Source organism: Equus quagga, chromosome 1, assembly GCF_021613505.1.
Source record: "Equus quagga isolate Etosha38 chromosome 1, UCLA_HA_Equagga_1.0, whole genome shotgun sequence".
In the NCBI taxonomy this organism is placed as follows: domain Eukaryota; kingdom Metazoa; phylum Chordata; class Mammalia; order Perissodactyla; family Equidae; genus Equus; species Equus quagga.
The window spans coordinates 119,442,981-119,455,540 of NC_060267.1; the positions used below are offsets into that span (position 1 = coordinate 119,442,981).

Below are 12,560 nucleotides of genomic sequence, written 5' to 3' on the forward strand. Positions count from 1 at the left end.
TTAATACTTTGGCTCACTCCAGAACCCCTGGCCGGTGCTCTCTCTACTCCAGGGCCCTGAGGAAATCTCTGGGTGTGTGTGGGTGGTGGGAGAGGCGGTATTACGCACTTCCTGGGTGTGTCTGATCTGTGCTCACAAGCCTCATCCTCCCCTACTTCCAGGCCGTGCATAGGTTGGACATTGGGTGAGTGAGGTCTCTGCTTTCCTCCCATCTGGGCTGACTCAGTGAGAGCCACAATGGGCAGTGAGGGCGTGGGAGGGAGAGAGGCCTGAACTTTCCCTGGCCATTTTCCTCTGCAACTTCCTCTCTCATTGTTTACCTCTGACATCGCCAATGTGCTCAATGACGGCGCGTGTGATAACCCATTGTGGGCGCTTATCCACCCTGGTATCTCTGCTTCATGCAGTTCCTCTGCTCATCTGGGTCCACCAGTCTTTTTCCAAAGGCCTTTTGACTTACTTCTGAAGTCCTAGTCAATTAAATCTTGGGCCAAAATACTTACTTAAGTCCACAAAGAAAGCTTTGAAATAGTCTTTCACATCTGAGAGTTAAATTTTATTGGGCATTTCTCCATTTTCTTGTCCTGTTGAGGTCAAGACTAACTCAGAAAGAGGAAGTTTAGCTCAGTGACTATGGGGACATACTCACCTGGATTTGAGTCCTTGCTCTGCGGGTTGCCAGGTCAGTGACCTAGGGAATAATCCCTTAACCTCCTGAGCCTGAATTTCCTCAAGTGTCAAAGTAGCTACTTCGCAGAGCTGTGGGTGAGGAATAAATCTGATAAGGAATGTAGGGTAAAAAGCGTGGCACGTGTGACATACGATGGCTCTATAGATGGAAAGGATGTAGCATTCGTCTTCCGTTGTCTCTTCCCATACACCTTACAGGCTTTTGCTAGACAGGGATCTGCTGGTTTCATCAGGCCACATGCCTTCTCAAATCCTTCCCTGGGGTTACTTTGTGTTATAAATTCCAGCAGATCAACCACCTTGACCCATTTTAACCCCCCAAATCTCTTCCTGCGTTTCAATCTGCAAGTTCTGCTGTGTGTACTCGGCATAGAAAATTCCGTTGACTGCTTGCTCCTTGACTTAAAAAGCTCTCTTCCCTCCTTTTCCCAAGTGGAACTGGTATCAATGTACTTCTGCCGTGGTGCAGGATGGGGAATGGGTATCTGTGATTTTTGCCTGCCCAGCATTCAGTCCCCCTTCTTCTGATAAGAGAACCCCACCCAACTTGCCCTTTGGCTTAGTGAGGCTGCTCCACCAGCCTTTTCTGGTGTCAGGGTTGCACATGTGGCTCAAGTCTGGACAATCAGAGCCAGTAAAGAATAACTGAAGGACTCTTGTTGGAATTATTGCGAAAGAGAGTCTCTCTTTCCACAGGGGTTGCTAAACTAGCTGGATGTGAGCTTGGACCTGCTAGTGGCTGCCTCTAGCTCCATTGGGAAGGGAGAGTGAGATCAACACAGAGTAGAGAGAACTGAGAGACAGAGAGAGACGGAGTCCAGAGCATCAGGGCCTGAAGCCAGATACCCCTGGAGTTTTCAGTTATGTGAGCCAGTCAACTCCCCACATTCACCTTTATTGGATTTATTTATTCGTGTTTGCTTTGTCCAGTTTGAGTTGGATTTCTATCCCTGTAACTGAGAGTTCTGTTACAATTCTCCCCTTTCCATATCTAAATGGCCCTCAAATCTGTCTCTCGATATATTTCCCAGCTAACGTGAATCTATTGGCTGGCTTGAAACTATCAGATGTATGCAACTATCACATGTATGCAACGTACATTTTCTCCCTGGGGTACTTTGCTATCTGGGCTTGTGGTGCAGTTGACTCTTTTCATTTGGGCTATCTGTGATTGTCCATTCCCTACCTCAGATCTGGATAATAAACACTTTGCAACCCAAGTGTATTGGTTTCCTATTGCTGCCATTGAAGTTGCCACGAAGTAATTAGAAGACTTAACAATACATATTTGTTATTTCACAGTTTCTGTGCATCAGGAGTCTGGGCACAGCTTAACTGGATCTTCTGCTCAGGGTCTCACCAGACCAAACTAAGGTGTCAGCTAGGACCATGATCTTGTCTGAAACTCAGAAGCCTCTTCCAAGATCGCTGACTGTTGGTAAAATTCAGCTCATGACAGTTGGAGGACTGAGGCCCTTAGCTCCTAGGGCACACCTGCAGTTCCTCACCATGGGGCCGCCTCCACAACATGGCCGTTTCTTCATCAGAGACAGCAGGAGAGTGTCTTCCTCTCCAGTCGGCTAAGATGGAGTAATCCTGGGGGTGACAGCTCATCGCCCTTGGTATATAACATAACCTAACTAGGGGAGTGACATCGCATCATCTTTGCCATATTCTCTTGGCTAGAAGCAAGTTACAAGCTCCAGCTTCGCTCAAGGGGAGGAGATTTCAGAGGGCATAACACCAGGGTGTGGGAATCATGGGGGCCGTGTTAGAATCCTGCCTACCAAGCCAGTTAACCTCCCGCCAAATGGTCTAAACCCAATTCAGAGTAGTGACATTTATTGATTAGTAAAGTTGCTCTGCATACATGGTATAGATTTAGTAAACCTGTCTTATTAGTTATAATGTGTGTGCGTGTGCATGACAGGGTTGAAAAAGATAGCTGCAGTAGGCTGAATAATGTTCCCCAAGATACCAGATCCTCACCCCTGGAATCTGTAAATGTGACCTTATATGGTAAAGACCTTGCGGCTGTGATCAAGTTAAGGTTATGAGAAGGGAGATTATCCTGGATTATCTGGGTGGGCCCGACATGCCATCACAGTGTCCTTATAAGAGAGAGGCAGAGGGAGATAGGAGGGACACAGAAGAGAAGGTGATGGGAAGACACAGAGGTTGGAATGATGTGGCCACAAGTCAAGGGATGCTGGCAGCCACCAGAAGCTGGAAGGCGCAAGAAAGGCTCTTCCTCAGGAGCCTCCAGAGGGAGTGTGGCCAGCTGACACCTTGATTTCAGCCCAGGGAACCTGATTTTGGATTTCTGACTTCCCGAACCATGAGAGAATAAATTTCTGCTGTGTTTAAGCCACTCACGTTGTGGTAATTTGTTACCACAGCCACAGGAAACCAGTATAATGGCCATACTGTCTTATTTAGAATCAGCTTTGCATCTGAGGTTTTTGAGCCTGAAGACAATTTGGCCAGATTTCGATCTAACTTATAAAATACAGTCAAGTGTTGCTTAATGACAGGGATACATTCTGAGAAATGTGTTGTTAGGTGATTCCATCGTTGTGTGAACATCATAGAGTGCACTTACTTACACAAACCTAGATGGTACGGCCTACTACACACCTAGGCTATATGGTACTAATCTTATGGGACCACTATCGTAGAGGCGGTTCATCGTTAACTAAAATGTTGTTATGTGGCATGTGACTGTAATATTGCTCCCAGCAAGGTCCTTGGAATACCTGCTTTGCATCTTTTGAGATGCTTATTTAGAAATAGGTTACTCAGAACCACCTGCTAAACGGTGCCAGTTATTAAGGGCAGACCACAAATTTGGCTTTTGAGCTTTTGGTGCTACATGGTGGTCAAGGCAAAAAGTGCTCCCCAATGTAAAACGTTTCATATTTAATCTGAAAGTATGATATTTAGTCTTTCTAACTGGGAGGGCAGGGCACTTTATTCAGTGGGGAGAGGTGTCTAGTTTTCCTTTTGTATAAGTGATTAATTCCACGGCTGCTGCTATCTTTTTCTGGTCCTTAATATGTCAACCAGATATTTTAAATATTTCTTCATTTAACAAACATTCGTTGAACCCCTACAATGTGCCATGAGGGGTGGAGATATGATAGAGACCAAAAACACACAATATTTCCTGCTCTCAAAAAACCCACAGCCCCATGGAAAAGACAAAAATTAAATAGTTCCATGAATAAATGTGTCATTGCAGACTAAGTTAAGTCTGAAGAAAAGAAACACGTTTTCAGGATGTTATTTCGCAGAAGAACTTTGCCTAGGCTGGAGGATCTTGGATGGCTTTCTCCTGGATGTGGTTTTTCAGCTGAGAGCTGAAGATGGAGTAGGACTCCGCCAGAAGAAGGAGGAAGAGGCCCAGGATTCCTATGGGGCAACAAGATGTGCAATGGCCGTATGACCAGATGGTGTGGTAGATTTGAGGACTGAGAGGGCAGTCGAGGCGCAGGGTAAGGTGAGACTGGAAAGGTAGGCAGGGCCTGACCATGAAGACTGACCACAGAAGACTCTTGAAGGAAGGTCAAGTACACATGGTTGAAATGAAAACAAATGGAGGTCTAAATCTGCTCCCCAATCCACCACATCCTGTGACCCTGCTTCTCTTTGCAAGTGGTTGCCCGGCCTTGAGAAGCCATTATGGGGCTTTCTCTACATTCATTTCAGTGATTCACTCTTATCGTTGCCTGTACAGAATACACATATCTAGTATTCCTTTCTTCTCACTGGGCAGTGGCCAATGCCTTACAAGGCCTGTGAGTGTGGGTCTCAGCCTAGGTAGAAGCCAAGATTAGAAAGACAAGAGGAGAGGTCCTCATGGGCACCAGGAGGGCAACACAGCTGCCTGCAGAAAGCCGGCTGGACCTGCTTCCAGGGTACACCCCCTACGTTGGGTGGACACCTGTGATGGTGTTGAAATGCAGCACCTTGAAATGTGCTACACGTCACACCCAATTTAATGGCAGTGCTAACCTGCAGCAAGAAACAATATCTATTGATTTAACCCTGTTGGAGATCTAAGATTACCATTGACTTTTTCTGCCCATGGACCACTAGACTTTCATTGAAGGAACACTTTCTAATTAAAAGGAAGTATTATTTTCCCTTGCTGAAAGGAAGAACCATTTATTTTCTAAGATGCATGGTGCAGCCACATAATATAAATTCGTTAGACGGGCGGGGGCGTACTGTTAGCACAGAACTGGTTTGCGCTACTCATCTGCTTGGCGGGCAGTCCTATTCTAGTGTGTATCTCTCTATCGTTAAAGCAGTATATTATTTTCTCCTGCTTAAAGTCTTTGGAGGAGGGTGTTGCGTGTTTAATACAAGAATATATTATGGTTCTATTCATATATGCATTGATTACCTGTAAGCACCTTTCTTCTTTGGATTCCCTCTCTGTATGAATGAAATATCGCTGTGTGATAATTTCTAGTCTCCCTCTGGATATAGGAGCATACATGTCATGAGAAACAGGTGAAATTATTCCATATGTATACCTCTCCCCCAGGCCAACATCATCCTTATTGAAAAGAAACAAATTCAGTATAATGAAAATACCAACAAAACAGCCAGAATAATTCCAGAAGGTTCCAAATCTCCAAGGGAGGAGAATGGTATCTGTGTAAACAGAAGAAATTAAGCAAATAGAAATTTTTCTCCCTGCTTTTCCCTTCCATCCCTGACAAATGACTAGGAGCAGCTTGCACTGTGTTCTTCTTCTTATCCTTTCCTCTACAGCTCACAGACTGTGAGATGCAGGGTTTTATTGTCTTCATTTTGCTGCTTCTCGAAATGCTGCACATCTTTGGGATGCACGGTGAATTCATCACGGTCTCTTAAGATTAACGAGGCAATCAAGTCAAACTGTAATGCCAGCGAAAGAGAAGAAGAGGAGAAACCTTGCCATTTCAAGCATCTTGCATATTTGTCTCTGTCTTAAAGCCACTGTTAGGATCAGATGACACTTGGGGAAGCCGGGATATGAAGTGAGGTTACAGTGATTTGTGAATGTACATGTGCAGTTTTGAGAGGGGTGGTACGGGGGAAGTATTCCAGAAGAACTGGTGAGAGAACCTGGGATGCCTAATTGGCTTCAGGTGGGACAGAGGTGAGGGGAGGTACAATGCGAGGTCAAGAGATCTGACTCTTACATCAGATTGCCTCAGGTCCAATCCAGGCACCACCTGGCCAAGTCCAGTCTAGCAAAGTGACCTTGAGTAAGTTGCTTCACTTCTCTGGGCCTCAGTTTCCTTGACTGTAAAATGGAGATAATCAGAGTAATGTAAATGGAGAAAGAGTAATTGGGAGATTAAATGAAATTATTGTACGTGTAAGTACTTAACTCATTCGTGCTCAGTAAATATTAGCTATTGTTTTTATTGATATTTTTGACTAGTTTCTCATATTGGTCTAGTTGGGCATCTTTAATCCAATCACTCAACATATATGACTCTTGTGCCAAGTATACGCCAGGCACTGTGCTAGGTGTCAGGAAAGTAGTCATGAACCATTACCAGAGACAATGGGAATTCCTGTAATAGAGACCTGAGTAGACCAAAGGGGAGACCATGATAACTCTGAGACCCACCTGTGCTACAGGGACCCACCAAGAAGGTGTTAATGCCTGGAGGGATGAAGCTCCCCAGTGAACTTGGAGGATCTGGGAGGAAAATGGACTTTGTTGTTGGCATTCTCTCAAGGATGCTCTGACTGCCCTCCATCCACTGCCGCCCAGGTCCTCCTCCCCATCCCTGCTGCCCAGAGCCCCAACTTGAGCATCTGACACAGTAAAACTTAAATGACTGGAGAGACACATGTCAAGTTTTCTTTTTTCAAGGTATGCTTTTTGGTGAGGAAGGTTGGCCCTGAGCTAGCATCTGTTGCCAATTTTCCTGTGTTTTTTTTTTTTTTCTCTCCCCAAAGCCCTAGTACGTAGTCGTATATCCTACTTGTAAGTCCTTCTAGTTCTTCTACGTAGGAGACCGCCACAGCATGGCTTGATGAGCAGTGCATAGGTCCGCACCCAGGATCTGAACTGGTGACCCCTGGGCTGCTGAAGTGGAGCACGGAAACTTAACCACCACAGCACGGGGCCAGCGCCTACATGTCAAGTTCTGAATCTCAGGTAACTTGAGTAAGTTCCTGATTAGGAAGATATGAATGCCTCGTAAGCTTGCACTGCATTATATAACAGCCATTGTGCTTAAACTGAATCTCAGCCACAGGAATTTTGAGCAAGGGGCTATGTTACTTCTCTGGCTTACTTCAGGCAGTCTGCATTCCACCCTTATCTCCTCCCCCTCCCACTTCTGCCTACTTTGGTTCCCCTGTGCTCTCTCTAACTTTTGGGTTATCAGAAAAATATGCGTCAATAAAATAATATCAGCCTTCTGAAAGTTGGCCAATCTGCCACACAGTCTAACTCCAATGACAAACTCTTCTACCTTCCAGGTGTGCTTTTCCTGTGACATCAGTGTCCTCTGTTTCTCTTTCCTCTGTTCTAATTCAAAAGGTCTTTTGAATCTGCATTTCAGTGCAGTGTGCAGTTAGCCTGGGTTTTGAAACCTGGCTCCACCACCCGCTGGCTGGAAAGCCTTGCGTAATTTTCTTAACCCTCTACTGCCTCATTGGAAAAAAAAAATGGGGATAACAAAAGTACCCGCCTCCTAGGGATGTTGAACACATGAGTACATTAGTAGGTGAAAAGTGCTTAAAGTAGTGCCCGGCACGTGGTGAGCAGTCAGTAAATGTTAGCCATTATTGTTGTCCTCTAGAGGGAAGTGAGATTTCTAGCTACATCAGCAAGTGAGTAATATTCCTGCTGTGTTCTGAGCACTCAGCCACTTGTTTCTGCAACTCGGCTTAAAGACAATCAAATTTAAAAATCACTCAGTCAGGGGTTTGTTCGGAATTGTTCAAAAGCATGGCCCTCAGAAATTTTTCACTTTAAGAAGAGTGTGGTGAGACTAGGATTTGAAACTAGTGTGTCATTAACCAGAATTCCACTGTGAATTCTATCTCAACCACGTCCCCAGGATATTGTCCAGGCTATTGTGAATGACTCGCTACTTTATGTGATGGACTTCTTCAAGGCTCCCCAGAAAGGAATGGAGGGTCGGCTTTGGAACTGAAGACCTTGCTCAGTAGGCAAATATTTTTGTGAAGGCAACGAGACAGAACATTTCTAATTCCTCATGCTTCTGACAAAGAGATTTTCCTTGCCGAGGGATTGGGCCCTGCGTGATTCATATCCTGTGGGATGAAAAATAGAATTCAGAAACCCAATGCTGTCGACTCCTCCCTCTCCATCCTGGGTTTGAATGGTGTTGCTTAGGCGCATTTATCATCATCCACATGTATCTCGCTTCAGACTGAGGTGGGGTGCTCAGTTGTACTTTCTGTGAGTTGAGTCACATTTGTAAGTACTCTCAAGGCAAAGAGAACTTAAAGGAGTCCTAAGTTAAGCCTTCTCAAATCTAAGGAAGCAACTCAGAATTTAAGCATGGCTTGCATACTGGTGACTAACAGTTTGAATACCATGTGAATGAGTAGCCACCATATAGGAAATGGGAATGGTTTATATACAAACCTGGAATAACTTGTTCTGGTGTGCTTTGTTTTAAAATCAGAGTTCTGGCGCTACTGAGCCATCATTTCCACTTGTCAACACTCAGAGCTAAATGGCAGTATCCCCTTTCGATTGGGCATACCATCTTCAGTCTTTCATAGAAGTACACAGCCCACAGGACTCATAGTTTTCACCTGGCTCACCCTCCTCGGTTCGCAGCCCCTGTTCTGTAGGCCAAGTACAGATTTGGAAATATTAGATTTGTATAAAGTAGAATTTTCTATTACAATAAAAAATATTGTTCCCTTTTTTCTTTGTTCCACAACCTTTCTCTTATTTACTCTTCATTAAAAGAGAATGCTATGCCTTCTGGGTAAATTGTCACACTATTTCCATTCTTCTCAGTGGCTAGTCCTGGGTCATACTTACTTCCTGTGTCATCAGAGGACAGCAGTTTGACAGTCCACCCCTAGGTGGAGTACTTATCCGGAAACAGCCTGTACACACGCTGCGTACACACCCATATGCCTGCACTCACGTAAACGTTCACACACTCACACATTCACTCATACGCTCACACATTCACTCTTTTGCACAGGAATGCCAGTAAGATGTGCAGACTTATCAGAATTTCAGGGCTGATATAGGACCTGCTTTTGGAACTTGAAGTTAGTCAGACTTGGTTGATGGCAAGTAACTCCAAAAGGAATGTCAGGACAGAGAGGAACAGTCAGGAGCAAGAGATGGGCTCAGAGAGGAGGTGGGAAGCTGCCAGAGGTAAGCTTTATCCTTTGTCCTTTTGCTGTATAACCTGAGGGCAGCAAGCCAGGGTCTGTTCTGTGTACTAGGAAATCGCATTTGTTGTCAGGAAATCTGACCCATTTGAGGAAACGGTAGAGTTCTTGTTGGCATTGCTGGAGGATCTGGGGATCCTGGAGGTAGAAGAACCCATATGAGCAATAGAAATCCCAGTTTGAACTGGCTTAAACAGTAAGGGGTGTTTATTGGCTTATGTAACCGAGAAAGCCAAAGAGTTCTAATTTCAGGTGAGGCTTGATCAAGAGGCAGGCACCATTCTCTGAATTCTCTCTGTTCTGCCCTCCCCACACATGGACTTCATCATCATATTTTCTTCCTTTATAGTAGTGAGACTGGCAGTAGCAGTTTAATCCTCACATCTGTGCCTTACATTTACAGAGAAGAGAGGGCACTTTTATCCCCAAATTCCAAGCAATAGTCCTGAGAGTCCCTCTAATGGACTGGCTTATGTCCCAGGTCCACCATGCTAATTGGTTTGTGCTAATTAGGTCATCACATGGGTTGTGTGTGGGTGGATAATGTCTAAAAATTGCATTTTCACACCAAGTAGGAGGATGGATGTTGGTGGCCACAGTGCCACCCAGCCAAACCCTTTGCTGTCTAAAGGGCATCAGGCAGTAGCTCTTTATGTTCCTCATACCTTATGGGGACAGACGGATGACACACTAATAACCCTGCTCCCGAATCGTTATAACCTTTGTGCAGTAGACACAGAGAAACGGAGCTGTGCCTAAGAATCTCCCTGGTTTGTTTCCTTTTTTACAAATTATTTGGAATCTCTCCTCAGCCCAGGAGATTTGCCTCTTTGCATGAAGGAGAGAAGCTCAAGCATCTAATTCCAGGAGAATGATTAAGCCAGAATTTGCTAGTAACCTACTCCTTCTTCCTTTTGTGGCCCCTGCTTTACAAAGAAGTGCTGAACCAAGTGATAGCCAGTGTCCTGCTGAGCCAGTCTGAGTGGCAGAGCAATAGACACTACTGTGCTGAAAACCCGCTATGAGCCGGAGACTGTCCCTATAGACGTGGTACATATATTCCTCATTAACAACCTTAAGGAAGGAGGTAGTTATCTCTCTGTTTTACAGATGACAAACCAGACCTTAGAGGGGTTAAATAATTCTTCCAAGACTATAGGGTGGGTAGGGCAGAGCTGGGATTTTTACCCCAGGATGGGCAGAATCTGACTTCAGCCCTGAGCTTCTCCTCAACCTCTCTCTCTGTATAAACACACTCTGAGAGTCGGCCCTCGGGTGCAACTTGGGGCCGAGCTCTCCAGTCTTCCCCTCCTTGCTTGAAATTCTCCTCACCCGTGGCCATCCTTGCTCCAAGAGTGGCCCTGTCCCTCTGCCAGAATCCACACGGTATCTCCAAATGCTGGTGGCCTCCATCTCAGGAGAGCTGTCTTGTTTACTGCCCCAAGCAGACCTACGCTGTCCAACCAGTGCTTTCAGCCCTGACTCTTTTCTCATTTCATTTCCCCATTCTACAGCATTTTCCATTCAAAGCATTCATGCCCCAGGTCCTCCTTCACCATAGCCCTGCAATCAGTTAGCTAATACGTTCCCCAAAGCTGGTGGGTTTTTGTATTAAATGTCCCATGGAGACAGTTTACTTTTCAACCAGGGCGTTCTGGAGAAAGTGTCTTGCTCACTAGGTGGAAATTTCAGACTAGCAAGATGATGCCTTGGGGGGCATTTGGCTCTTGAACCACACTGGTGAGGCAGCAGTCTTTTGCTTGCACATGGGCGAGTCCATGTTTGCATTACTGACTGTTAATTGAAAGGAATGTTTTATGTTCCAGAAATGCAAGGTTCTCCATTACTTCAAGGGGAACTTTCCAGGTTTGCTCCTGAATTCCTTTCCAGATACAAATTTCTTCCTAATTTTACTTTCCCATTTCACCTGTGCATTTTCTCCTACCCATATCACTCATAATCTTGATCAGGGGTCAGCAGGCCGTGGCTTGTTTTTGTAAGTAAAGTTTTATTGGCACACAGCCATGCCCATTCATGTATGTATTGTCTCTAGCACTTTCCCACTACAACAGCAGAGTTGAGTAGTCACAATTGAGACCTGTATGTCCTGCAAAGCCTAAAATATTTCCTGTCTGGCCCTTTAAAAAAATGTACTGACCCTGAACTGGGTCATACATACTCTTCTATAACCCCCTAACTCCTTTTCCCCACAACGTGACCAGGAATAAAAACTTCACATAGCCTGGGCTCCCACAAGAAAAGACAAAATCAAATGCCTGATTTTTGAAAAGGTGAAACACAATCTCACCCACAGTCCAGTCTTAAGGAAAGCAAATGGGTGATGCTTCTGCAGCCACTCCCTATTTCTGGGCCCCTAGCAGACATTGCTAATCAATCATAGCCTCTTTCCCACTGAACCTCAGATTCTTTCTTCAAAGCAATGCCTAGGCAGCCACTACCAATCAATCAGAGTTGGCATTTGAGTGGAAAACTGTTTTGCATCCCCAATCCAGTGACCACCATCAGATCAGAGAATCACATAAGACAAAAATCATGTTTAATAAATAATCCTTGAACATCCTTTGGCTCGCCATGTCAGAGACGGACATAGCATCTCTTATTAAGTCCAGAGTTGGAACTTAATCCACTGTTTCTGTTTCTTTGATTAAGTACCAGATGAAGCACTGGGCTTGTGATTAGGGACCATGTTGTACGAAAAATTCCTCCACCTCATTTTAAATAGGAGATTCATTACACTGTGCAATGCCCACTCTGTGAGAGGCACCCAGGAACTGAGGCCCACTGAGAGTATTCTAGAGCCCCATATCAATGTCATCCTCATTGAGTAGCTTCATACCTGGAATCACTGATACTATTTATGTTATTTCTTTCTCTCTCATGGCTGACTCTTACCCTCTCTTTTAGCCAAGCTCCAGTTGTGGAATTCATATCAGATAAAAGCACATATACAGTGTTGCCAGCGGCTGGAGTAGAGGCGTCTGTAATACCATATATATGTTATATTTCTCAAACCAAGCTACACTCACCCCGTGTTCTGATTTATTCAAATTTCAGGAAGTCCCCAAAAGACACTCTTTTCAAATGCTGGTGGAGATACTTGCTCAAAAACCTGGCATTAATGATGATAGATAAGAACTGGCTAAAGATAGGCATCCATTAACAGCTGTGGGAACCTGCCCCAAAGGCCATATTTGCTGCCACACAACGGACTGAACTGGCCTACGGAGAGGAGGTGATAGGTGAGTTGCAAATGAGGAGGCGGCATCATTTAGTAGTTTCTGGCTTCTTTTTTCCTCCAGTAGTTGGAGAGGAGGACAGGAAGGAAAGTGAATATTTTACAAAGGAAATGTAGCAAGGCTATTTAAAGGGGCAGCTGGCGGGAGATTATGCCCCTTCTTACTGACTGGGGAGCATCTGAGCCTGTAGGAATGATAACTCTTGAC

General features: G+C 44.9%; 1 protein-coding gene across 1 annotated transcript in view; it reads left to right on the forward strand.

Annotated features, from left to right (window-relative positions):
• Window positions 1–12,560, forward strand: part of FRMD4B (FERM domain containing 4B) — a 310,626-nt gene that overhangs the window by 110,878 nt on the left and 187,188 nt on the right. The window lies entirely within an intron of this gene.